Source organism: Ahaetulla prasina, chromosome 3, assembly GCF_028640845.1.
Source record: "Ahaetulla prasina isolate Xishuangbanna chromosome 3, ASM2864084v1, whole genome shotgun sequence".
NCBI classification, from domain to species: Eukaryota; Metazoa; Chordata; class Lepidosauria; order Squamata; family Colubridae; genus Ahaetulla; species Ahaetulla prasina.
Window position 1 is genome coordinate 6,922,787 of NC_080541.1, and position 26,618 is coordinate 6,949,404.

The window sequence follows — 26,618 nt, forward strand, 5'->3', positions numbered from 1 at the left end:
GACAGGACAGGACAGGACAGGACAGGACAGGATAGGATAGGGCCTTGGAGGTCTTCTAGTCCAGCCCCCTTCTGAAACAGGAGAACCTATACTATTTCAGACAAGTGACTGTCCAGTCTCCATTAAAAATCTCCAGTGTTGGAGCATTCATAACTTCTGGTGGCAAGCTGTTCCACTGATTAATTGAACCTCACTGTTAGAAAGTTTCTCCTTAATTCCAGGTTGCTTCTCTCTTTGGTTAGCGATGGGTGGGCTTCAACTGTCTTCAACCTTCCTGTACGAATGCAGGAACCGTCTTGAAAGGTAGTTTAGGACCAGCCATTCAGGACAGGTAGTCCTCGACTTAACGACTGCAGTTGGGTCCAAAATTTCCGTTGCTAAGCAAGACAGTGCTGAAGTGAGTTCTGCCGCGCTTTGCGACCTCTGCTGTTAAATTAGTGACACGTTTGTTAAGTGAATCGGGCTTCCCCGTTAACGTGGCTTGTCAGATGGTCACAAAAGGGGATCATGTGACCCGGGACACTGCAACCGTCATAAGTACATGCCAGTTGCCGAGCTTTTGGATTTTGATCACGTGACCACAGGGGTGCTGCAATGGTCATAAGTGTGAAAAACGGTCATAAGTGTGAAAAACGGTTTTGGTGGTAAACGGAGGGCTTACCTGCACATGTTTCCCAACTCTTTCCATCCTGTGGCATTTGGACCTCCAGGACGGGGGTCACCAAACTTTCGGACCTCAGGGACCACTATATTCATACTTTGAAATCCCGCAGACCACTAATACGATCTGCCTAATAACCAGCTGGGTGGGCGTAGCTAGGTGGCCATGTGATTGGGTGGGTGTGGCCAACTCAATGTCACTCACGTGGAGAGGCGCCTCGTCAGCCTCTACTCACCCCTCCCCTTCCCGCCACTCCTCCCCTCCCTGCCCCGGCTCCTTAGGTCCCCAACAGGAAGCAGTTGTTGGAGCTAAGCAACGAGAAAGAATCGGCAAAACAACTCAGTTCAAATTGGATCTGACCGAGAAGGGGGCTCAGCAGAAGCACCTCACTGAGGACTAGGAGCATAAGCAGAGGGAAGACCTGCAGGAGTGCAAGGCCAGGAAAGGGCGCCTGGAGGCTCAGCGGGCTGAGATGGTCAGCCAGTTCCAGGCCATGATGCAGTCCCACTGGAACGAGGCCCTCCGGCTCTTCACCACCAGCGGTGCTTCCCTCCAGCCTTCACCCAAAGCCCCACACCAGGAAGCTGAAGCAGACCCCAAGTTGGAATTTCTGCCCCCCTCCGACCCACACACAAAGGCCCTGAAGAGGGAGATTCTCTGCAGCAACACAAACGTTCATTGCACTTATCCGTCCCAGGGGCCGTAGTTTGAGGACCCCTGATTTAATGTGTAATATCAAAAATGAAAATAATTTTTCTGCGGACCACCAACATTTTCTCGCGGACCACCAGTGGTCCATGGACCACCAGTTGGTGACCGCTGCTCCAGGAGACTTGAAAGACCTTTTGCAAATGGGTCTTTTTCATATTTTGTTCCTAAATCTGTCGTGGCACGAATTTGGAGCCCTTTAAGAGCAAACGTTCTGTGCCTTAAATTATTGGTGCTGGAAATATTGTATTACAGAGTTTAATCCTAGAATACTAATTAGGGTGGTGTGGCTAAAACTCCAGAGGCATTCCAGTTTTAATCATCCTCCTTCCCAGATGTAACCTGCTTGTGATTCCTGATTTTATTTTCCAGATACCAGCGATTAAAAACAAGCTCCTCCTGTCCTTTCCTATTTTGCTAACTGCGACCGGTTTCTGCTGTGAATTCTTTGCAGCTCTCCCACTTCCCCATGGGAGGATAAGCTGCGAGTGTCACATTTTGTGAAAAGACGTCCACTTAGCTAGTAACACTAAGAGTACCAATAAAGGAGAATGTTTTGTAGCCCGGGGTTGAACTAAGGGGTGCTTGGTGTTCTCTGAGCTTGGTTGTTGTCTTGTAGACGTTTCTCTACCCAACTAGGTAATAGCATCAAGGCTAGAAGAGAATGGGGCTTGTGGAAAGGAGGAGGAGGAGGAAGAAGAAGATGGGATATGGAGTCCTTGGGGCTCTCTGAGCTTGGTTGTTTTCTTGCAGACATTTCATTACCCAAGTAGGTAACATCATCAAGGCTAGAAGAGAATGGGGTTGGAGGAGGAGGAGGAAGGAGAAGAAGGAGACTGTGGGATCCTTGGTTGTTTTATTGCAGACATTTCATTACCAAACTAGGTGACGTGATCAAGGCTAGTCGCTGATGTTGTTATCTAATTCGGATAATGACACGTCTGCAAGAAAGCAATCAAGATCAGAGAGCACAAAGAGTGTTTGTGATCCAAGACTTCCTTGGGCTAAAGGAGAGCCAGCGAAAGGAAACCTATAGTTTCTAGAGCAAATGGCTGAGACCAATAGGAATTGTAGTCCAAAACAAGGAGAGCAGCAGGATTGAATCTGGCCACCTTCAAATTGGTGTCTAGGAATCCTAAGTTAGCATCAAGCTTGCGTCAGCTGACTGAAACCAAGATTGTCCTTGAGTTGTGTTACTCAGCCTTAGCCGTTTTAAGATGCGCGGACTTCCGCTCCCAGAATACCCCAGCCAGCATTCATCAATCAAAGACCTACCAACTCAAACAAGCTAACATCAAACCACAGTCCAATCAAGGAACCACCATGAATATTCCCGCCAACACCAACAGGGCAAGCCACTTGTGGACAATCGGGGAGCAAACCTCCCCACTCCCTCCTAGCACTTGATGGTATTACCTAGTCGGGTAATGAAACGAAAACAAACAAGCTCAGGGAGCAACAAAGACCCCCCTCATTTCAACTCTGAGCTACAAATATTCTGCTTTGTCGGCAGTCCCGCAGGAGGGTGATCCTGTCCTCTTCTGCTTTTTAATTCACCTTAACAGTAGCAAGGGAACAGAATGTCCCAACAGCTACTATTAATTCCTTTATCGCTAGCATATGTTCAGCTCAAAGTCCTCAATTAATAGTTTTGAAAGAGTAATAATCTCTTTGGAGAGATAGCAGTGCAGCATTAGACTGATAGGACAGTGAGTAAAAAGTAGCCATGATAGTTTACTACTGCGCTTATCTTGTGTGACACACATTTCCTTATCAGCTGTTGGCTTTCTTAACTAGATGAAAGGACTTTTTAGGTCCCGGGAACTTTTTCAGTTTCCTTTCTCTAGAAAATAAATCTATACGCTTATACGAATTCAAAAAGGAGAAAATAGATCGTTCGGCCTATATTCATTGGAAAAAAAAATTGTATGCAGGTAGTCCTCTACTTACAAGAATTCGCTTAGCGACCGTTCAAAATTACGACGGACCTGATAAAAGCGACCTACGACCGTTTTTCACACAACGACCTTTGCAAAATCCCCCGTGGTTTCATGTGATTTACAAACGGAAGTCACGCGATCCCCGTTTAGCGACCTTCTGGACAAGCAAAATCAACGGGGAAGCCGGATTTGCTTAACAACCGTGTTACTGACTTAACAGCTGCAGCGATTGGCTTAACAAAAGGTGGCAAGAGAAGTCGCAAAACGGGGCAAAACTCACTTACCCAATTTCTCACTTAACAGCATAAATTCCAGGCTCGGTTGTGGTCGTAAGTCGAGAACTACCTGTCTAACATGAAAACTGAATATAGTCTAGACCAGGGGTCTGCAAACTTGGCTCCTTTAAGACTTGTGGACTTCAACTCCCAGAGTTCCTCAGCCAGCAAAGCTAAACAAACTAAGCTAAGCAAACTCAACTAAGCAAAGCTGGCTGAGGAACTCTGGGAGTTGAAGTCCACAAGTCTTAAAGGAGCCAAGTTTACAGACCCCTGGTCTAGAATGAATGACATCTATAAGACAGGGCAGAATTCTCTAATAAGGCATTTAATGGCTCTAACCATTTTCTTAATTAATTCAAGACAATATACTCATAGAATATTTGTAGCTCAGGGTTCCTCTGTGAATCTTTGGTGCCCTCTGAGCTTGATCGGTTTCTTGCAGATGTTTCTGCAAGAAACTGGCCCTATGACTGGTCCAGAGTCACCATCTTTGATGCCTAAGGCAGGATTAGAACTCACCATCTCCTGGTGATTGGCCCCAATTCACCCAGTTGGCTTTCACCCTTAAGGTGAGACTAGAACTGTCATGCCCCCGTCGGAGCCTGAATCTGCAGAGGAAGATGAGAGGGAACTGGAGCAGATGGAGATCGAGGGGGCGGCTTCGTTGGCTTCGGACGAAAATGGGGAGGAGCGTTTCAGGATTGGAACGGCTTGCAGGCAGGGAGGAAGGGGGGCAGGATGACCAAGAGAGGCTAAGCAGTGAACATGAGGAGTGACAGCTCAGGCGATGAGCAAGGACCACCACCTCCTGATCCTCGAGCATGGAGAGTGGAGAGAAGGCAAGAACAGCACAAACTGACCTGACTTCTCGGGAAGAGAGCGCCTCGCTCCTCTTCACAAGGCACACCTGGGGACTGAGCCTTAAGGAGGGGCTGTGGGGAGGGGCATTTGTCGGGAACAAACACTGAATTCATGGAGTGCCGAGTGTTGAGTGACTCTTTTCAAGACTCACCCAGTTGGCTTTAGTCCTTACAGTGAGAGTAGACCTCACCATCTCCTGGGGATTGGCCCAAATTCCCCTACCTGGTTGGGGAATTCTGGGAGTTGAAGTCCATAACACTTAAAATCGTCAAATTTGGAGACCCCTGCTTTAAAGAATAGGTATGCTGAGCCATGACACATGACCTGAGTCCCCGCACATGAATTGAACCGCCGCACAAAGAGATGCATAGCACTGCATTTACTTATCAGTTATGTTCTAGTAGTATTGTACACTCTGGTCTCAGCTGCTACCGTTTCACCTCGGTTGCATCTCTTACATTAATACAATTAATCGTTAAGATTTCCAAACTCGAAAGATAATATAAAGCATAGGCTATGGGGAAATAACAGGCTAAAATTATTCAACAGGAAGTGCAAGGTAGACCAGATAGAGATATAACTAGCTGAGCTGATTTTTATTTTATTTTATTTATTTGCACCCTGCCTTTACTGTTCTTACAAATAACTCAAGGCGGTGAATATCTCCCACGCACTAATCTTCCTCCTAATGTCCCCACAACAACAACCCTGTCAGGTGGGTTTGGCTGAGAGAGACTGGCCCAAAGTCCCCCAGCTAACGTCATGCCTAAGGCGGAATTAGAACTCATTGCTGGCTGGGGAATTCGCACTGGCGTTGGCTGGGGAATTCTGGGAGTTGAAGTCCACAAGTCGTAAAATTGCCAAGTTTGGAGAACCCTGATCTAGATTAGCATCAGAGGTGGGTTTCAGCAGGTTCTGACCAGTTCTGGAGAACCAATAGTGGAAATTTTGAGTAGTTCAGAGAACTGGTAGTAAAAATTCTGACTGGCCCTGCCCCCATCTATTCTCTGCCTCCCGAGTCCCAGCTGATTGGGAGGAAATGGGGATTTTGCAGTAACCTTCTCCCCCCCAGTGGGGTGGGAATGGAGATTTTAGAATAGAATAGAATAGAATAGAATAGAATTTTTTATTGGCCAAGTGTGATTGGACACACAAGGAATTTGTCTTGGTGCATATGCTCTCAGTGTACATAAAAGAAATAGAATAGAATAGAATAGAATAGAATAGAATAGAATAGAATAGAATAGAATAGAATAGAATAGAATAGAATTTTTTATTGGCCAAGTGGCCAATAAAAGGAATTTGTCTTGGTGCATATGCTCTCAGTGTACATAAAAGAAAAGATACCTTCGTCAAGGTACAACAAAAAACATTTTGATATTTATTATGTTTGTTACAAATTATGGTGCCCAATTTGCCTACAAAGTGACTCTGGGAGGCTTACATGTTATAAAACAAAAAAAATTTAAATACTAAAACATTTAAACCACACAGATTAAAATATTATTTAAAGGGTATCAATTAAGGATATTTAATTTTATTTAAATGATCACTCTTTGTACAGCTGGACGTTTTTCAAAATGCAATACCTGAGAAAAGCCTCAAACCAATGGCTTTGTCTTTATGCAGCAATTTTAATCTGGGTCAGGAAAAAACATTGCTTTTTTTTCTTCTTCTTAATTACATTCCCCTCAGACGAAATATCATCATTTTTCTATTGTTGCGCAAATACAATTCTACTTGCCGTTAATATATGCAAGACCAGATATGCAGTCTTTTTATCATATTTGTTGGTAGAATGCCCAACAAAAGTATCTCTGGTTTCAGGTCTATATGTTGCTTTGTCATTTTGTCAAACAAGACACTTGTCATTTTACGACCTTTCTTGGCACTGTTGTTAAGTGAATGTCCACCACATATGGGAATATGAACCGGAATGTAATTAAGAATTTACAGTATCCTTCCTCTGCTACACCCACCAAGCCACACCTACAGAACCGGTAGTAAAAAAATTTGAAACCCACCACTGGTGAGTTTGTGTTGGGCGTCCATGCAGGCACCATGTCAAAAAAAAAACCCTCAACAAATGTCACATCATAAAAAGTTGGAAGCCCAGGTGAAGGCTTCTTCTGCCTTTAGCATAAAACAGAGATAGTCCTTGACTTACGACCACAATTGAGCCCCAAATTTCTGTTGTTACGACTGACATTTGTTCAGTCAATGTTGTCCCATGTTACGACCTTTCTCCACCACCGTTGTTAAGTGAAACATTGCAGTTGGTAGTTTAGTAACCCGGTTGTTAAGTGAATTTGACTTCCCCGTTGATTTTGTTTGGCCAAAGGTCACAAAAGGAGAACATAGGATCACCTATTACCCAGCAATGGTAGTATGTATGAACCACTGGCCAAAACGTCTGAATTTTGATCATGGGGATGCTACAAAGGTTGTACGTGTGAAAAACAGTCGTAAGTCGCTTTTTTCAGGGCTGTTATAACTTTGAACCATTACTAAATGAACTGTTTGTAAGTCGAGGACTACCTGCATTGAGACCGTCCACCATGAACTGAGGAAATGTAAAACTACTCCAAAACGGATCCTAGTTTTACAGCTAGTCCTCGACTTACGACCACAGTGGAGCCCAATATTTCCGTTGCTAAACAAGACACTTGTCATTTTACGACCTTTCTTGGCACTGTTGTTAAGTGAATCGCTGCAGCACACGGTTGGGGTTCAGTGACTCTGGCTTCTCCATCGGCTTTGCTCATCAGAAGGTTGCAAAAGGGGATCGATCGCATGACACACATACACACCCCGGGATACTGCAACCGTCGTAAATATGAATCAGTTGCCAAGCATCTAAATTTTGATCACAGGACTGTTGGAAGAAAGATCCATCTGGTTCAGTTCCAAGCCAGGAGAAAGACACTGGAAACATGGAGGCTGATTGGAAAGATGGTTTATTGATGAATCAAGCAACGAATCACCGAACACCTAGAAGCAAACAAAGTAATAACCAAAAGCCAACATGGGTTTGTCAAAAACAGATCATGCCAGACTAATCTTATCGCATTCTTTGACAAAATGACAAAATTAGTAGACCAGAGGAATGCTGTCGATATAATTTACTTGGACTTCAGTAAAGCATTTGATAAAGTAGACCATAACCTACTACTAGATAAAGTAGAAAAATGTGGGTTTGACAGCACCACCACCAGATGGATTCGTAACTGGCTGACCAACCGCACTCAACGTGTAGTCCTCAACGGAACTACATCCACATGGAGGGAAGTATGCAGTGGAGTACCCCAAGGCTCTGTTTTAGGCCCAGTACTCTTCAACATCTTCATCAATGACTTGGACGAGGGGATAGATGGGGAACTCATCAAATTTGCAGATGACACCAAGCTGGCAGGAATAGCCAACACTCCAGAAGATAGGCTCAAGTTACAGAAAGATCTTGACAGACTTGAACATTGGGCGCTATCTAACAAAATGAAATTCAACAGTGAAAAAAGTAAGGTTCTACATTTAGGCAAAAAAAAAACAAAATGCACAGGTACCGTACATGTGGTACCATGCACAATAGTAATACCTGTGAGATGGATCTTGGAGTCCTAGTGGATAACCATTTAGATATGAGCCAGCAGTGTGCAGCAGCAGCTAAAAAAGCCAACACAGTTCTGGGCTGCATAAACAGAGGGATAGAATCAAGATCACGTGAAGTGTTAGTGCCACTTTATAATGCCTTGGTAAAGCCACACTTGGAATATTGCATCCAGTTTTGGTCGCCACAATGTAAAAAAGATGTTGAGACTCTAGAAAGAGTGCAGAGAAGAGCAACAAAGATGATTAGGGGACTGGAGGCTAAAACATATGAAGAACGGTTGCAGGAACTGGGTATGTCTAGTTTAACAAAAGAAGGACTATTGGAGACATGATAGCTGTGTTCCAATATCTCAGGGGCTGCCACAAAGAAGAGGGAGTCGGGCTGTTCACCAAAGCACCTGAGGGTAGAACAAGAAGCAATGGGTGGAAACTGATCAAAGAAAGAAGCAACTTAGAACTAAGGAGAAATTTCCTGACAGTTAGAACAATTAATAAGTGGAACGACTTGCCTTCAGAAGTTGTGAATGCTCCAACACTGGAAATTTTTAAGAAAATGTTGGATAACCATCTGACTGAGATGGTGTAGGGTTTCCTGCCTGGGCAGGGGGTTGGACTAGAAGGCCTCCAAGGTCCCTTCCAACTCTGATGTTATGTTATGTTATGTTATATGTTATGTTATGTTATGTTATGTTATGTTATGTTATGTTATGTTATGTTATGTTATGTTATGTTATGTTATGTTATGAAGCAGAGCCACATGGGTTTGTGGTTGTGGGCAGCTGACAAAATGGAGTTGAGAGTGGGGGCGGGGTTATATTTTCTTTTGGGCTTTGCACTTGAGCTTCCTGTTCCTGTGCAAAAACATGTATCCTATTGGCTGGGGTCATGTAGGGTTCATAGCTGGCTCTATAGGCAAAAGAGGGAATGCAAATCCTAGGTGCTTGTCTGAGCTAATCTGGTCAACCTCTGGCTTAATGTTTATCTGAGCTCCCAGGTTTGCATAGGATGGTGCAATGACGGGGACTTACGTTCTCAAAGGGTGTCTGGCAATTCCTAATGGCCTTCATCCTGTTCTGGATCTTGGGTGCGAGGCTACCTTCTAATCCTACCCTTCTGCCTTTGTTAGCTGTCACTCTTTGCCACAAGCGGTTTCGAAATATCCTGTCTCGAATGGATTTCTGCCTGCAGTGTTTGCTTTGCTTATGAATGGAGCCATCTAGATAGCTGTCTTCCTCTTTCAGTAAGCCCTTTATCTCTTAAGTGCTGACATCTGCTGTGGGCTGTTAAGAAAAGCTGGGGGCTGCTTTCTTTCTGCCTCTAAAAAAACATGTTTCTCCATTTTCCCCTTTGGGGAAATAGAATATTCTGCCTTTTTTTAATATTCCTTAAAAATATTTCATTTTTCTGGGGGGGGGGGGGGCTTCCCACAGGACCTTCGAGCGGTCATTAAACGAACCGTTGTTAAGTCAAGGGCTACCTGTATTATTATTATTTTTCCCCTCTACGTCGGTATCGCGGAATTTAAAACAGCTCCGAACGGGTTGTGTCTTCAAAAGGAAAGCATCCATTCCCAAATGCTGGCTGGCTCCATCCGTCGTTTCACGGTCTCCGATAAAGGATCTGCCGTTAGCCAGCATTAGCGGCTTATCACACACACATTCCTCTGCATTGCAGCTGGAAGTCACGTGGCTTGGCAACGGTTTCCTTTGCATTTCAAACCAGGCAATAGAGGAAGTTGTTAATTCGGACAACTGCGGCTCCCTCTCCTACTTTTGCCTTCACAAATGACAATTAGACTGCTGGAATATACAGCAGTGGCTAAAATTGTGGAAACCTTTTGGGGAAAGTATACTTTTGAGGTTTGATGGCTAAATCTGCACTGCTATTAATCTTCCCATAGTTCCCATCACCAATCTCTTTCCATTTATGACTGTATGACTATAACTTGTTGCTGGCAATCCTTATGATTTATATTGATATATTGACCATCAATTGTGTTGTAAATGTTGTACCTTGATGAAGGTATCTTTTCTTTTATGTACACTGAGAGCATATGCACCAAGACAAATTCCTTGTGTGTCCAATCACACTTGGCCAATAAAAATTCTATTCTATTCTATAACACCACTTTTTTTTTTTGAAGTTTCAGGATAAATCTTATTCCACTGCAGGAATGGCCTGGTAATAGCCTAGACCTTCGCCCAATTGAAAATCTATGCAGCTGACTAAAGAAACTTTGTTAGTCAGAAGCAACCAAGCAATAAAACCCAGTTAATAGAAGCCATCATTCAATCTTGGTTTCACATTATAACAGCTGCAGAACTCAAAGACTTGGTTCGCTCCGTGGGAAGACATTGTAAGGCCGTCATTCGTGCTAAAGTTACCCAGTTAAGTATTAACTGACATGGTGACAATTTTTGTATATCTCGTTTTTTTCTATGGTGATAAATTTTTGCATCTCTCGTTTTTTCTACGTGTTTCACTTTTCTTCTTTATACTGTAACTGCTATTCTAATAGCAACTCCTTTATAAAAGTTATCGCATTACATTCTTGATTAAATTATGGTACTACACCAAAAAAGGGGTGCTATTAGCTAGTTTTAGAAAATAAACTTTCCCCAAAAGGTTTTGCCACTAAAGTGGATAGATATTTCCCTCCCTGCAGCGCCCCCCACCCCTTCGTTGATGAATACTTTAAATCAGGGGTCTCCAACCTTGGTCCCTTTAAGACTTGTGGACTTCAACTCCCAGAGTTCCTCAAAGATTACTTCGATTGAAAATATCGTATTATTGGCACATAGCTGGTGAAAACCAACTCTGAAACTCAGCCGCCAGCCTTCTCAGCTGAGGAGGAGGGAAAGTGCCTCATTCCACCCTAAAGATACAGTCCCCAGTTTACCCCAGTTTTTGGGGTATAGGACCTGGCTCTCGGATCGGCTTATATTCTATGCTCGTTCAAATCAGGGGTCTCAACCTTGGTCCTTTAAGACTTGTGGACTTCAACTCCCAGAGTTCCTCAGCCAGCTTTGCTGGCTGAGGGACTCTGGGAGTTGAAGTCCACAAGTCTTAAAGGGACCAAGGTTGGAGACCCCTGCCTTAAATGGCACCAGGCACTAAGTAGGTGTTGTGGACCAAAATAAATCGCAATTTTGAGACCGACCTTTTGAAGAATCAGAACAGTACAGGCATGGAGAAAGAGTTTAGGATACCAAAGACATGGTGGAAACATAGAGTTCATTCTTGACTCACAAAAACCATAGTGAATGTTAATTCTTTTCGGTTTCATTCCTGTTATTCTGACTGTCCCTGATGAGTAATCACTAGTCCTCGACGGTCGGCCTCAATGGAGGTCAAAAAATTTCCGTTGCTAAGCAAGACTGGTAAAGCAAGACTGAAGGGCCTCTGTGGCTCAGGCTGCTAAGACAGTCTGTTATTAACAGCAGCTGCTTGCAATTACTGCAGGTTCAAGCCCCACCAGGCCCAAGGTTGACTCAGCCTTCCATCCTTTATAAGGTAGGTAAAATGAGGACCCAAATTGTTGGGGGCAATGAAAGTTGACTTTGTATATAATATACAAATGGATGAAGACTATTGCTTGACCTAGTGTAAGCCGCCCTGAGTCTTCGGAGAAGGGCGGGGTATAAATGCAAATAAAATACAAAAAAGACATCGTTCAGTGAGTTTTGCCCCGTTTTACGACTTTTCTTGTTCAGTGAATCACTGCTGTCGTTAAGTTAGTCACATGATCATTAAGCAAACCCAGCCGCCCGGTTGACTTTTCCTGATCGCAAAAGCAGATGGTGTGACTCTGGGACGCTGGAACCATCATCAATAGATTCTGGATTTTGATTTGCATGACCATGGGATGCTGCAGTGGTCGTAAGTGTGGAAAGCGGTCATAAGTTACTTTTTTCAGTGTAACTTCCGTCAGTAAACAAATGGTTGTAACTTGAGGATTACCTGTAAACGGATATTTTCGAAACTGTTGGGTAGATGCAATTTCTCAGGGGTGAAAGATTTCCTTAAGTCTCTGCTGTACAAGAGTTTTGTAATTAAAATGAATATTACAGAGAGATGAGTGTGTATTTTGAGCCGTGGTGGCGCAGTAGGTTAAAATGCAGCATTGCAGGCTAATTCTTCAGCCTGCCGGCAGTTCGATTCTCACCAAGCTCAAGGTTGACTCAGCCTTCCATCCTTTTGAGGTGGGTAAAATGAGGACCCAGATTGTTGGGGGCAAGAGGCTGACTCTGTAAACCGCTTAGAGAAGGCTAAAAGTACTAGGAAGAGGTATATAAGTCTAAGTGCTATTGCTATTTTAAGAGGGGATGCAGTATTTATTTAAGAGGGGATGCAGTATTTATTTCTATTCGATCCAGGATTAATTTCTATTGGATGCTCCTATACACGGATAGACAAATTAATAGGCAGATATCTTTGGCCAAATTTGTGTTGTTTTATGATAAAAGGCAGCTTCAACGTGCCAGATTTTGGATGATTGCTATTGGACTTTTATTTTAATATCTATATATTTTTTTGGACGAGAACTTTTTCAAATATTGCCCTCTAGGCTTCTCAGGAGACCAAGTACCTTACTTAACTCCTTTGAAATCTCGCCAGGATTTAGTTCAGTTAAGCAGAAATCTTCATTTCAAGCCGTGAGCACTGCCAGGATCATTTTGTTAATAATAGGTGTTAAGTTTAGATCTAGAGTTACATAAGAAATCGATGTGGGAGGGGAAAAAAATCCCAAATTGAAGTGGACAGGGAAGATAGTCCATTGGAAGGTCTGGTCCAAACAAGGGTACAAATCCTTAAATCTACTGATTTATTACAAATATTTTTAAATTTTTGAGAAGTCGTATTCTGAACATGATTTATTCATTATCTCACTTGGCAGAATAACAGAATTGGAAGGGACCTTAGAGGTCTTCTAGTCTAACCCTCTGCTCAAGCAGGAGACTCCATACCATTTCAATCCACTCTTTTCTTAGAAATGTCAGTGATGGAGCACCCACAACTTCTTGTGGCAAGCTGTTCCATTGGTTAATTGTTCTCACTGTCAGGAAATTTCTCCTTAATTCTACGTTGCTTCTCTCCTTGATTAGTTTCCACCCATTGCTTCTTGTCCTGCCCTCAGGTGCTTTGGAGAATAGTTTGACTTCCCCTCTTCTTAGTGGGAGGGTCAACCTATTCTCCAAAGCAGGGATCTCCAACCTTGGCAACTTTAAGACTTGTGGACTTCAACTCCCAGAGTTCCTCAGCCAGCTCTGGGCTCTGTGTGGCTCAGACTGCTAAGACAGTCTGTTATTAACAGCAGCTGCTTGCAATTACTGCAGGTTCAAGTCCCACCAGGCCCAAGGTTGACTCAGCCTTCCATCCTTTATAAGGTAGGTAAAATGAGGACCCAGATTGTTGGGGGCAATAAGTTGACTTTGTATATAATATACAAATGGATGAAGACTATTGCTTGACATAGTGTAAGCCGCCCTGAGTCTTCGGAGAAGGGCGGGATATAAATGCAAAAAAAGAGAGAGAGAGAGAGAGAGTGCTTGAATTGAAAGCAACAATCAAATTTTGTAAGGAATTATTTTAAAAGGTTCGGCCTTATTTATTTATCTGAACTGCGGACGAAAGAATTGAAATATACCCAGTTTGGAAAATTGAACCTTACGGGTAGTAAGAAATGTGAAAGATGCTTGTATGATTTTAGAATTAAACTAATTTCTTTTCATTCCAAATCATAGCATAGGTTAATACAATTTTGGAAAGAAATATAAGAACAAAGATGTAAATCTGAGGCTCAACTACATTCCTAAATGATAGAATTTGGCATTTAATGCTCGGGCTCTCTCTTTCAGAAATAGAATAATCGTACAAGAAACTTACATTTCTGATACCAAGGAATGAATTTAGGGTATGAGTCCTTTACCTGATTTTGGAAAAAAATCTTTCTAACCATGAGAAGTTGAAGCAATAGGTTTTCGTATGGTCCAGTCTAAATGACAAAATTTTAGCCACAGTAACAAGCGTTTTATGTAGCTTCCTTTTATACGGTATGATTACCATTGTATTTTTCCTCTTGGTGTTATAGTTGTTTGGGTTTGGCTTTTAAAGCTATTCTTTTAAATGGGGGAAAAAAGTATTTTCAGACTAGGGTCCTTTGGGGATAACGGAGGAAAAACAATCTTTTGAGCCAACATCTGGTTTGACGTTTGGGGCAATTGTAGATTTCAACGCTTCTAGCTGGCATCTACCTCCCAAGATTAAAGTTAGAGTCAATTGTCTCCCAGAGAAAGATTTTTTTTCAAGAGAGATGGACTATTTTTTTGGCAACTCTTGCCTGGATATCTTCCTTCATGCACTCAGCTACAAAAGCCAACTCAAGGTTTTTGGTCACACTGCCCTGCAGTTTAAATGCTGGCTTCATCCAGAAACTATGTAGTTGTGGAGAGCTTTTATGATCCTTGGGTTGCTACAGCTTGGAAGGTTCTGTGCATCCCTTTGGATGTAAAACTGTAGGATAGGAATGCCGATTGTGGGAATTGTGTTAGCTCTCTGCTCTGAGTTGGCCCAGGGCTTGGTTCCAGCTTCTGAAACTGTAGCGTCTTCTAGCTTGGTGTTGGCTGCAGGGCCTTGTTCTGGTTTTCTCTTAGTCTCTACATTGTGTTCTTAACTATCAAAACTTGAACTATCAAGACTTGAACATTGGGCTCTATCTAACAAAATGAAATTCAACAGTTCAAAACTTGAACTATCAAGACTTGAACATTGGGCGCTATCTAACAAAATGAAATTCAACAGTGAAAAAAGTAAGGTTCTACATTTAGGCAAAAAAAACAAAATGCACAGGTACCGTATATGTGGTACCTTGCTCAATAGTAGTACCTGTGAGAGGGATCTTGGAGTCCTAGTGGATAACCATTTAGATATGAGCCAGCAGTGTACAGCAGCTGCTAAAAAAGCCAACACAGTTCTGGGCTGCATAAACAGAGGGATAGAATCAAGATCACGTGAAGTGTTAGTGCCACTTTATAATGCCTTGGTAAGGCCACACTTGGAATATTGCATCCAGTTTTGGTCGCCACGATGTAAAAAAGATGTTGAGACTCTAGAAAGAGTGCAGAGAAGAGCAACAAAGATGATTAGGGGACTGGAGGCTAAAACATATGAAGAACGGTTGCAGGAACTGGGTATGTCTAGTTTAATAAAAAGAAGGACTAGGGGAGACATGATAGCTGTGTTCCAATATCTCAGGGGTTGCCACAAAGAAGAGGGAGTCGCACTGTTCTCCAAAGCACCTGAGGGTAGAACAAGAAGCAATGGGTGGAAACTGAACAAGGAGAGAAGCAACTTAGAACTAAGGAGAAATTTCCTGACAGTTAGAACAATCAATAAGTGGAACGACTTGCCTGCAGAAGTTGTGAATGCTCCAACACTGGAAATTTTTAAGAAAATGTTGGATAACCATCTGACTGAGATGCTGTAGGGTTTCCTGCCTGGGCAGGGGGTTGGGCTAGAAGGCCTCCAAGGTCCCTTCCAACTCTGTTGTTATATTATATTATATATATATATAAAAAAAACTGGACATTTTATGGGTTAGAAGTACAGTCTTCTTGTAGTGGCTGGCCCTTGCTTTTTTACTTCTTCTTCCTCCTCCTCACGTTAAATAGATCTTATTAATTCATCCCGCGGTCTCCTTTTGAAGACCTGTTCTAAACAGGTTGTGTGCTCTGGTAATCATGTGTAAGCATTTCTCTTCGCAATCAATTATTGGGATATAAGATGATTCAGCGTGCCGACCTTTGGCTGAAGGCAAGGCCCTCACTGCCTCTCTTATCTGGAGATGTGAAGTAGCACCATTACACAGCTACTCTGCCTTCCTCCCACGGAGAAGCAAATTGGCATTTAGAAGGGAACGTTGGCAGCTGCCTGGAGATCTGGGACACTGGTCACATTTTAGGTAAAGGAAAGGGCCCTCGTGCCCACAAAGATCACTTGGAAGTATTAGAATTAGAATAACAGTGTTGGGAGGGACCTTGGAGGTCTTCTAGTCCAACCCCCTGCTTAGGCAGGAGACCCTACACCATTTCAGACAAATGGCTATCCAACTTCTTCTTAAAAACTTCCAGTGTTGGAGCATTCACAACTTCTGAAGGCAAGTCGTTCCACTTATTAATTGTTCTAACTGTCAGGAAATTTCTCCTTAATTCTAAGTTGCTTCTCTCCTTGATTAGTTTCCACCTATTGCTTTTTGTTCTACCCTCAGGTGCTTTGGAGAACAGCCCGACTCCCTCTTCTTTGGGGCAACCCCTGAGATATTGGAACACGGCTATCATGTCTCCCCTAGTTCTTCTTTTCATTAAACTAGGCATACCCAGTTCCTGCAACCGTTCTTCATATGTTTTAGCCTCCAGTCCCCTAATCCTCTTTGTTGCTCTTCTCTGCACTCTTTCTAGAGTCTCCACATCTTTTTTACATCGCGGCGATCGAAACTGGATGCAATATTCCATCTGTGGCCTTACCCCAAGGCATTATAAAGTGGTATTTCATCAGTACTTCATCAATACTCCGCAAAAGGGTATTGATGGTGCCACTTGGGTGGTACAGGGAGTCCCCTACTTAAAACAGTTTGCTTAATGACTGTTCAAAGTTACAACACCATTGGAAAAAAAGGAACATGACCGTTTTTCAGAGTTGTTTCAAGAGGCAACTGGACTTTCTGGTTGGTCTTTGAAGACGTTTCGCTTCTCATCCAAGAAGCTACTTCAGCTCTGACTGGATGGTGAGGAATGGAAGGATAGATACGCGCCCGTGCAGACAAAGCTGGTCATTTGCATCCTTTTTAGAGAGTCGTTGAGGCCATTTGGGGGTTTACCTGTGTCCTCAGAGTTACCTAAGTGGTGCAAATGAATGTGGGGGTGTTCTTGGAGCTGTTGAAAGGACTATGTTGTAGACTGGGGATAGATGATGTCGTATCCCTCCCCTTCTGTTGAGGGAGCGCTGTTCAATTTTGACATAGATGGCCTCTTGGACCCCTCTTTCAAACCAGCGGTCCTCTCTGTCCAAAACGTGGTCTTTGTTGTCTTCAAAAGATTGGCCCGTGTCTTTTAAATGCAGATGGACTGCTGAATCTGATCCTGATGTGTTTGGTCTCCTATGTTGTGCCATGCGTTTATGAATCGGGGGGGAAAACAGGACCTGTCCTTTTATGGGGTTGCAGAAGAGATGAACCAGAATAATCAGGGAGCTGAAGCACCTGATTATCTGAGAAGAAGCTAGAATGTTTGAGACTTTCTTGCCTGGGAAAATGAAGATGGGGTCCTTGATTTATGACCACAGTCGGAAGCAGAATTTCCAGTTGCTCAGCAAGGAGATTGTTAAATGAGTTGTTCCTGATTTGAGAACCATTTCTCCCCTCTCCCCGCCCCCCACGGTTGTTAAGGAACTCATTGCAGTTGTTAAGTGACTCAAGCTTTTGGGAAGTAAATCCATCTTCTCGTTGACTTTGCTTGTCAGAAGCTGGCTCGGAAGGCAACAGCTGTCAATCACATAACGTTCTGGGACCTTGCAACCATGGCGAATACACGCCTGTTGCCAAGCTCCCATTGTTTTAATTGTGTGGTTGTGGGGATGCGACGATGCTTGTAAGCGCGAGGACCAGTGGTAGGTCACGTTTTTCCATTGCCGCTCTAACTTCAAACGATCGCTTAACCAACGGTTGAAAGTCAAGGACTAGCCTGTAGGCGATTTGGTGGGACAAAATTCCTGAATGGCGTTTGCCGGAGCGCAAAATTCATGCATGGAGACATTGGACAGGGTGAAGTTTTTAATGCTTATCTCAGAATACCAGGGTCGTAGACGGGTGGGTTTCACATAATCTTACCAATAGTTCACGGCACGCTTGCTTCGCACGGGCGCATCTTCCGCCTATGTGCCCGGCCTTCTGCTCACGCCTCCATGCAATCGCCCAGCCTCAAAAAACGTGGCTAAATAGGATGTTTTATGCCGGGGCAGATGGGCAGGCCCACCGCGATCTCCGCTACCGGTTCACTTGAACCGCTACGGACCGGCTGAATACCAGCACTGGTCGTAGGTCTTCTGGAGAAATGAAAGAGAAGGAGGTCTGCAACACACGAAAGGAATTATAGTTGCTTGTGTTTGGCTTTTAAAGCTGTTCTTTTAAATGAAAAAATATATATTTTCAAACCAGGGTCCTTTGGGGATAACAGAGGAAGAATAAATCTTCTGAGCCAACATCTGGTTTGACGTTTGGGGCAATTGTAGATTTCAATGCTTCTGGCTGGCATCTACCTCCAAAGTATAATTTTAATTGTAGTTTTAAATGGGTTTTATGTCGGTCTTTGACCGTTTTAGTTGATCTGGCCATTAAATATTTGATTTTAATTCGTTTTTAAAATTGTTATTTGTATTTGTTGTTTTAACATGGCTGTAAACCGCCCTGAGTCCTACGGGAGAAGGGCGGTATAGAAATTAAATTATAAATAAATAAAATAAAAATAAATTAAAGTTAGAGTCAATGGTCTCCCAGTGAAAGGTTTTTTTTTTCAAGAGAGATGGACTATTTTTTGGGCAACTCTTGCCTGGATGTCTTCCTTCATGTACTCGGCTACAAAAGCCAACTCAAGGTTTTTGGTCTCACTGCCCTGCAGTTCGAATGCTGGCTTCATCCAGAAACCATGTAGTTGTGATCCTTGGGTTGCTACAGCTTGGAAGGTTCTGTGCATCCCTTTGGATGTAAAACTGTAGGATAGGAATGCCAGTTGTGGGAATTGTGTTAGCTCCCCGCTGTGGTTGGGCTTGGTCCAGCTGTCAACCGTGAAGCTATCCTGACCGAAGCCATTTTGTCTGCTTCAGTGTTGCCACACTGGAGCTCAGAGTTAGGGAGGGGGAAATTTGAGATACAGGGATTTTTGTCGCCAAAATAAAATACTCTCTCCTGGGAACACCTGGAGGGAGGGAGGCAGAGTGATGCCACCGGTTTGTCGCACTACAACAGGGGTCTCCAACCTTGGTCCCTTTAAGACTTGTGGACTTCAACTTCCAGAGTCTGGGAGTTGAAGTCCACAAGTCTTAAAGGGACCAAGGTTGGAGACCCCTGCACTACAAGATGATTGGGCCATGATGTGACTGACTGTTTTGAGAAAGTCAAAAAACTTTCACTTTTAATGGGGTGAAAACCGCGGGAGTTTCAGAGTCGGTTTTCACCAGCTATGTGCCAGTAATACGATATTTCCAATCGAAGTAATCTTTGAGGAACTCGAGTGCCTCGGAGTCTTGTTTGCAATGGATGTATTACTTGGAACCCCGACATTCTGAAAGGGTAGCCTTTCCCAGCTTGATCTTGGCTGGAGGTCCTTGTTCTGGTTTTCCCCTAGTCTCTCACTTAACTATCAAAAAACAAAACACCTGGACATTTTTATGGGTTAGAAGAGCAGTCTGTTGTAACTTCAAATGGTCACTAAACAAATGGTTATAAGTCGAGGACCACTCTGTCCTGGATAAGGTGCAGAAACCAGGATGGTTCTAGAACCGTGATGGAGAACCTATAGCATGTGTGCCACAGGTGGCAGGTGTAGCCATATTGATGGGCACGCGAGCTCAGCTCCGCCACCTAATTTTCGGGCCTTCTGGGCCCACCGGCAGTAGGGAAGCAACCTTTTTCCTACTTCCAGAGGGCCTGGGGTTAGTGGGTGGGTGGGGGAGGCCCGTTTTTTGCTCTTCCCAGGCTCCAGAGCCTTTCTAGGAGCCCGGGGGGAGGAGGGGCAAAATGGCCTTCCCCACCTCCAGAGACCCTCCGGAGGCCAGAAACAGGAAGTTGGATCTGAAGCCTTGTTGTTGTTAGTTGCGAAGTCGTGTCCGACCCATTGCGACCCCATGGATAACGTTCTTCCAGACCTTCCTGTCCTCCACCATCCTCTGGAGTCCATTTAAACTCATGCCTACTGCTTCAGTGACTCCGTCCAGCCACCTCGTTCTCTGCCGTCCCCTTCTTCTTTTGCTCTCAATCTATCCCAGCATGAGGCTCTCCTCCAGGGAGTCCTTCCTTCTCATTAGGTGGCCAAAGTATTTGAGTTTCCTCTTCAGGATCTGGCCTTCTAAAGAGCAGTCAGGGTTGATCTCCTCTAGGGCTGACCGGTTGGATCGCCGTGCAGTCCAAGGGACTCGCAGGAGTCTTCTCCAGCACCAGAGTTCAAAGGCCTCCATTCTTTGGCGCTCAGCCTTTCTTATGGTCCAACCTTCACAGCCATACATTGCAACTGGGAAAACCATAGTCTTCACTATACGCACTTTTGTTGGCAGGGAGCCTGGGGAGAGCAAAAAACAGGCCAAAAGCGGGGGCGGAATTATGGGTGTGGGCACACATGCACACGACCCCCCACGCTCCTCTTGCTTTTGGCACGCGATGGCAAAAAGGGTTTGCCATCACTGTTCTAGAACTAGACCTAGTTCAGGTTGTAGTCCTGCCTTAGGCGAGAAAGCCAGCTGGTGACCCAGCAGGAATATTTTACATTGGCTTTTTTTTTTTTTTTTTTTGGCTGTAGAATGGACCACTTGTGAGGTTGAGCTCCCAAAAGAACATTATCTGCTCCTAATGTCAGTGTTTATACGCTGTTTATACAAGTAGACCACTTCCCGCGATAGAGGCCCCCCAGGACTCTGTCCTCGATCCGGCGCTCCTCAACAGTTTCATAAATTATCACAGATGTCAGGTGCTCATCAAATTTGCAGATGATATAAAGCTGAGGGGGATGATATAAAGCAGATGATATAAAGCTGCTAAGATCACAGAAGACGATGGGTTCAAGGGTCAAAAAGGATTTTGACAGACTTGAGTTTGAGCTCCTGTCAAATCCTATGTGCGTCCGTGGCTGGAAATGACATTTGCAGCCTTCGGATAGGAAAAGGCAGCGCAGGGGGTACAAGGTAAGTGGTACGTGATTCAGCAGTTCTTCGTCCTTGATTCGGCTCCGAGCATCTTATAATAATAATAACAACAGAGTTGGAAGGGACCTTGGAGGCCTTCTAGTCCAACCCCCTGCCCAGGCAGGAAACCCTACACCATCTCAGACAGATGGTTATCCAACATTTTCTTTAAAATTTCCAGTGTTGGGGCATTTACAACTTCTGCAGGCAAGTTGTTCCACTGATTAATTGTTCTAACTGTCAGGAAATTTCTCCTTAGTTCTAAGTTGCTTCTTTCCTTGATTGGTTTCCATCCATTATTCTGGCTTCAGGTGCTTTGGAGAATAGCTTGACTCCCTCTTCTTTGTGGCAGCCCCTGAGATATTGGAAGACTGCTATCATGTCTCCCCTACTCCTTCTTTCCAGTAAACTAGACATACCCAGTTCCTGCAACCGTTCTTCATATGTTTTAGCCTCCAGTCCCCTAATCATCTTTGTTGCTCTTCTCTGCACTCTTTCTCACTCTTATTATTATTATTTCCCAGCACTTTCCTTAGGTTCCTTTCCAAGCCTTTCCGGAGAAGGTCTTAACTGCCAGGAAAGCAAAAAACGAGGATTTTATTAAGATTTATTGCGCCCGTCTCTTCTTGGATTGGCCTAAATGAAACTGCTGAATCAAAAAGAATTCACGGAAGTTGGGGGAACGTAATCCGGTGGGACCCAGATCTCTCTCTTTGGTCCACAGCTTTCACGTTCCCCCCCCCCCCCAATAAATGCAAATCGGCTCTTGGTTTACTCACTGCAACTTTCTCTATTTTACTGTGCATTAATATTGCATTGCGTATTTCTATTGAGATGATATCGTGCCAACCCCTAGCTCAGGGATCTGCAAACTTGGCTCTTTTAAGACTTGTGGACTTCAACTCCCAGAGTTCCTCAGCCAGCTGGCTGAGGAACTCTGGGAGATGAAGTCCACAAGTCTTAAAAGAGCCAAGTTTGCAGACCCCTGCCCTAGCTGATTGTAATAACAAAGTGTATAACCGGAGATATCCTGAGGGCCTTTCTTAAATTTAGCAAGATTTTTTTTCCCCCACTTTAGACATAGCAAGAAATAGTCCATTTCTACGTGTATAATCAAATATTCTGGTTGTTTATATACTGTAATTGAGCCGTGTTGGCTCAATTTGAAAAGATTCTGGGACCCTAAGTCTCCGTCTAGTATTATTTATTTGCACCCCACCTTTTATTATTTCTACAAAGAACTCAAAGGAGGGGGGCGAATATATCCAACGCACCTTCCTCCTCCTGTTTTCCCCACAACAACAACCCTGTGAGGTGGGTTGGGCTGAGAGAGAGAAAGAGAGGGATTAGCCCCCAAATCACCCAACTGGTTTTTACAGCGAAGGCGGGACTAGAACTCTCAGTCTCCTGGTGATTGGCCCAGAATCCCACAGTCAACTTTTATGACTTAGGCAGGACTAGAATTCTCACTCTCCTGGTGATTGGCCCAGAATCCCACAGTTGGCTTTCACGGCTAAGGCGGGACTAGAACTCACAGTCTCCTTGGTGATTGACACAGAATCCCCCAGTCAACTTTCATGACTTTGGCAGGACTAGAACTCTCAGTCTCGTAGTGATTGGCCCAGAATCCCCCAGTCAACTTTCATGACTTAGGTGGGACTAGAACTCTCAGTCTCCTGGTGATTGGCCCAGAATCCCCCAGTCAACTTTCATGACTTAGGTGGGACTAGAACTCTCAGTCTCCTAGTGATTGGCCCAGAATCCCCCAGTCAACTAATGACTTAGGTGGGACTAGAACTCTCAGTCTCCTGGTGATTGGCCCAGAATCCCACAGTTGGCTTTCATGACTTAGGTGGGACTAGAACTGTCAGTCTCCTAGTAATTGGCCCAGAATCCCACAGTTGGCTTTCACGGCTAAGGCAGGACTAGAACTCACAGTCTCCTTGGTGATTGATGAAGAGTGTCCCCCCCCCCTGCGCTGGCTTTCATTTCTAAGGCAGGACTTGAACTCACGGTCTTTTGCTTTCTACCCTGGTGCTTTAACCACTAGGCCACAAACTGGTTCTCAGTTAATTGCAGGTAGCTTTGCATTCCCTTTGGCGGTGTCCATAGCAGGCTGGCGGGGGCAGGAGATATTATCCCTGAAGCCCAGGCTTGTCCAACTTGGAGATCACCTTCAAGGCAACACCCATTGCAATCAAAAATCTTAAATGGGCTTTGCACAATGGCAGCCAGATATAGAGGAAATATGCCGCTGACAATGTGATTAGCAAATCCACCCTATCTGATTGATTACGTGCTGTCAAGTCTGTATAGATCACACGAATAGATTTTCCATGCCAGGATTACATAATTAAGAATAAAATCAAACACAGTTACCGAATTTAAAGAGATATCCCTAAATAATTACTTGACAACAGTTTTGGAATTTATAACGTTGAGGGTTGCTTGCATAAGTAAAGATAAAGGTAAAAGTTCCCCTCGCACATGCGTTCCAGTCGTTCCCGACTCTAGGGGGCAGTGCTCATCTCCGTTTCAAAACCGAAGAGCCAGCACTGTCCGAAGACGTCTCTGCGGTCATGTGGCCGGCATGATTCAACGCCAAAGACGCACGGAACGCTGTTCCCTTCCCACCAAAATCCCTATTTTTTCTACTTGCATTTTTTACGTGCTTTCGAACTGCTAGGTTGGCAGAAGCTGGGACAAGTCACGGGAGCTCACCCGGTTATGCGGCGCTAGGGATTCGAACCGCTGAACTGCCAACCTTTCAATCGACAAGCTGAGCATCTTAACCACCGAGCCACTTGTTAGCAAATTGTGCTTTCTTTCTTTGTTTTCTAAATGTGGCATCATCACTGCTTGTTGTAACAATAGATTTAAGGCTTGAAATCTATTGCTATGCATTTTACTGTAGTTATTGTATTTTCTGCCATTCTAGTGATAATAGAGTTTATATTCCCAACCAGCTTTATATTAAAAAAAAAAAAAACAGCGAGTCACGATTTCTGGATTTAAATTGCTATGCTTAAAGCACTAGAGATCGATGCTTTAATGCAGAAGGATTTTTTTTAAATAACTATTCATATTCCCTTGTTGTTTCCTCTGCAGCTCATTGATTTGCTGGCTTTGCATATCAATTGTGTGCTATTAATAGTGCTTTCTTAGTCCTATGTTCTTTTGAGCATAGCTTGATCTAGAAAGGAAGGATTGATCTGATTCAGTCTTTGCTAGCCTGGTGCCCTCTATATGGGTTAAAATTGCAATTCCCAGGATTCTCAGTTGAAATGCCCAGAAGGAGTTACAGAATATTTGTCTCTGAGGGTTGAACTGAAGGGTCCTTGATATTCTCTGAACTTGGTTTTTTTCTTGCAGACGTTCATTACCCAACTGGGTAACATCATCAATGCTAGATGGGAGTGGGGTTTGTGGAAAAGAGGAGGAGGATGGGAAAGAGGAGGAGGAGGACTATGGAGTCTTTTGATGCTGTGAGCTTGATCGTTTTCTTGAAGACGTTTCATTACCTAACTGGGTAACTTCATCAGTGCTAGAAGGGAGTGGGATTTGTGGAGAAGAGGAGGAGGAGGGGGAAGAGGGGAGGTCTTTGGTGCTCTCTCAGTTTTCTTGCAGACGTTTCATTACCAAACTAGGTAACATCATCAGTGCTGGTAGGATGTGGAGTTTGCAGGGAGGAGAAGGACAAGGCCGAGGACTATGGAGCCCTTGATGCTGTGAGCTCAGTTGTTTTCTTGAACAAAGAGGAGAAGGAGTATGGATTCCTTTGTGCTCTCTGAGCTTGGTTGTTTTCTTGCAGGCGTTTCATTACCCAACTAGGTAACATCATCAGTGCTGGCAGTTACAGCTCTCAACCTTAAGACGGTAAGACACAGAAAGGGCGTGTAGTTGAGGAAGGCTAAGAAGTCATGGCTTCACAGATAGGAAGTTCAGGCAGACACTGAATTTTTGAAACGTCCAGGGGCAACTGAGGCATTCCTTGGTAACCGGCGTCGTTCAAACTGTAAGGCTGAATATTGGTTAGTACGGGGGTCTGCAACCTGCGGCTCTAGAGCCGCTTTCATCCCTCTGCTGCAGCTCCCTGTCACTCAAAATACGCATCACAACCACCAATGTGTGACACCCGACAGCACGTGATTTATTGAGCTATTCGACCCATCTTTTTTTTTTTTTTCCTTTTGGAGTTTAAAATGTTTTTGTTGCTTGCAGAAGTAAAAATGTGCTTTCTCTGTAGCAGGTCATTGATTTCATAAATATAACACACTATAGTTTTTTTCGCACATAGCATAAAGTTTAAAAAAAACGATATAGGCAGTGTGTTATCTTCCTTTTAGGTGTCCAAAGGCTTTTGTGGCTCCCGGTCTTTTCTTTTCTGTGGGAAATGGGTCCAAATGGCACTTTGAGTGTTTAAGGTTGCCGACCCCTGGGCTAGTACAAGGAGTGGCGTCATTAAAACTTGCATTTTTGCACACGGGCAGACCAGTTGAGACCCGTGGGATCATCCCCAGTTGCTTGTTGGCCGTGAAGCATTCGAAAGGCGCCCTTTGCAAAACTGACCGATGCAGCAAAGCTGTCGCTCTCGATATGTTCAAAAGCAGGGCCTTTCAGGGAAACGTTTATGGCAGCTGCTTCCAAAGATTTCTCAGGGGTCTTCGCCTATCCTCTGGGGCACTGCACCTCCTCTTCGCGAGCTGGTTTCCCTTGTTACCTTCCGGGAGGGGCCTTTGTGGTACCTGAAACAGAACGGCCAGATTTGGTCACGGTTTTGTTCCATACAGCATCAACCTCATGAACTCTCAAGTCGCCACTTTCCTCTGGGTATTCAAAATGGACAGTGATCGATGAATATTTATGTATGTATGTACAATATGATGTATGTATATGTGTATATATGTGTGTGTGTATGTATATGTTTGTGTGCATATATATGTATGTATGAATATGTGTGTGTGTATGTATACGTGTGTGTGTGTGTGTATAATATTTATTATATATATGTGTGTGTGTTTCTGTGTGTGTGTAGGTCTTGGCATATTCGGGTCTTTTCCCGTGTAAGGTTGAGAGTATCTTGGCGACGTTTCGACGAGGTCTCACTCATCATCTTCAGGCTGGTGCTTTCGGCTTCATGCTTGTGCGAGCAAAGCATGGTCGGAGCTGCCGTCTCTCTATAAATACTGGTGGGGAGGTGGGGAGTGTTACTGTGAGCGGGTTGGTTGGCTGTGTTCTTCTTTGTTACTACCTTACTCCTTCCTTCCTTCTTCCTTCCTTCCTTTTTTCCCATATACTTCCTTCCTTTCCCTATCCTTCCTTTCTGCCTCTATCCTCCTTCCTTCCTTCCCTCCCTTCTTCCCTCCCTCTCCTCCTCTTCTCCTCTCTTCCTTCTTCGTTTCTACCTTACTCCTTCCTTCCTTCTTTCTTCCTTCCTTCTTTTCCATATACTTCCTTTCTTCCTCCTTCCTTTATCCTCCTTCCTTCCTTCCTCCTTCCTTCCTCCTTCCTTCCTCCTTCTTCCTCCTTCCTCTATCTTCCTTCCTTCCTTTCTGCCTCTATCCTCCTTCCTTCTTCCTTCCTTCCTTCATTCTTTCCCATATATTTACTTCCTTTCCC

General features: G+C 44.1%; 1 protein-coding gene across 2 annotated transcripts in view; it reads left to right on the forward strand.

Annotated features, from left to right (window-relative positions):
* The window catches only part of SLC45A4 (solute carrier family 45 member 4), a 118,677-nt gene that overhangs the window by 47,265 nt on the left and 44,794 nt on the right, over positions 1 to 26,618 (forward strand). The gene's annotated exons all lie outside the window — the stretch shown is intronic.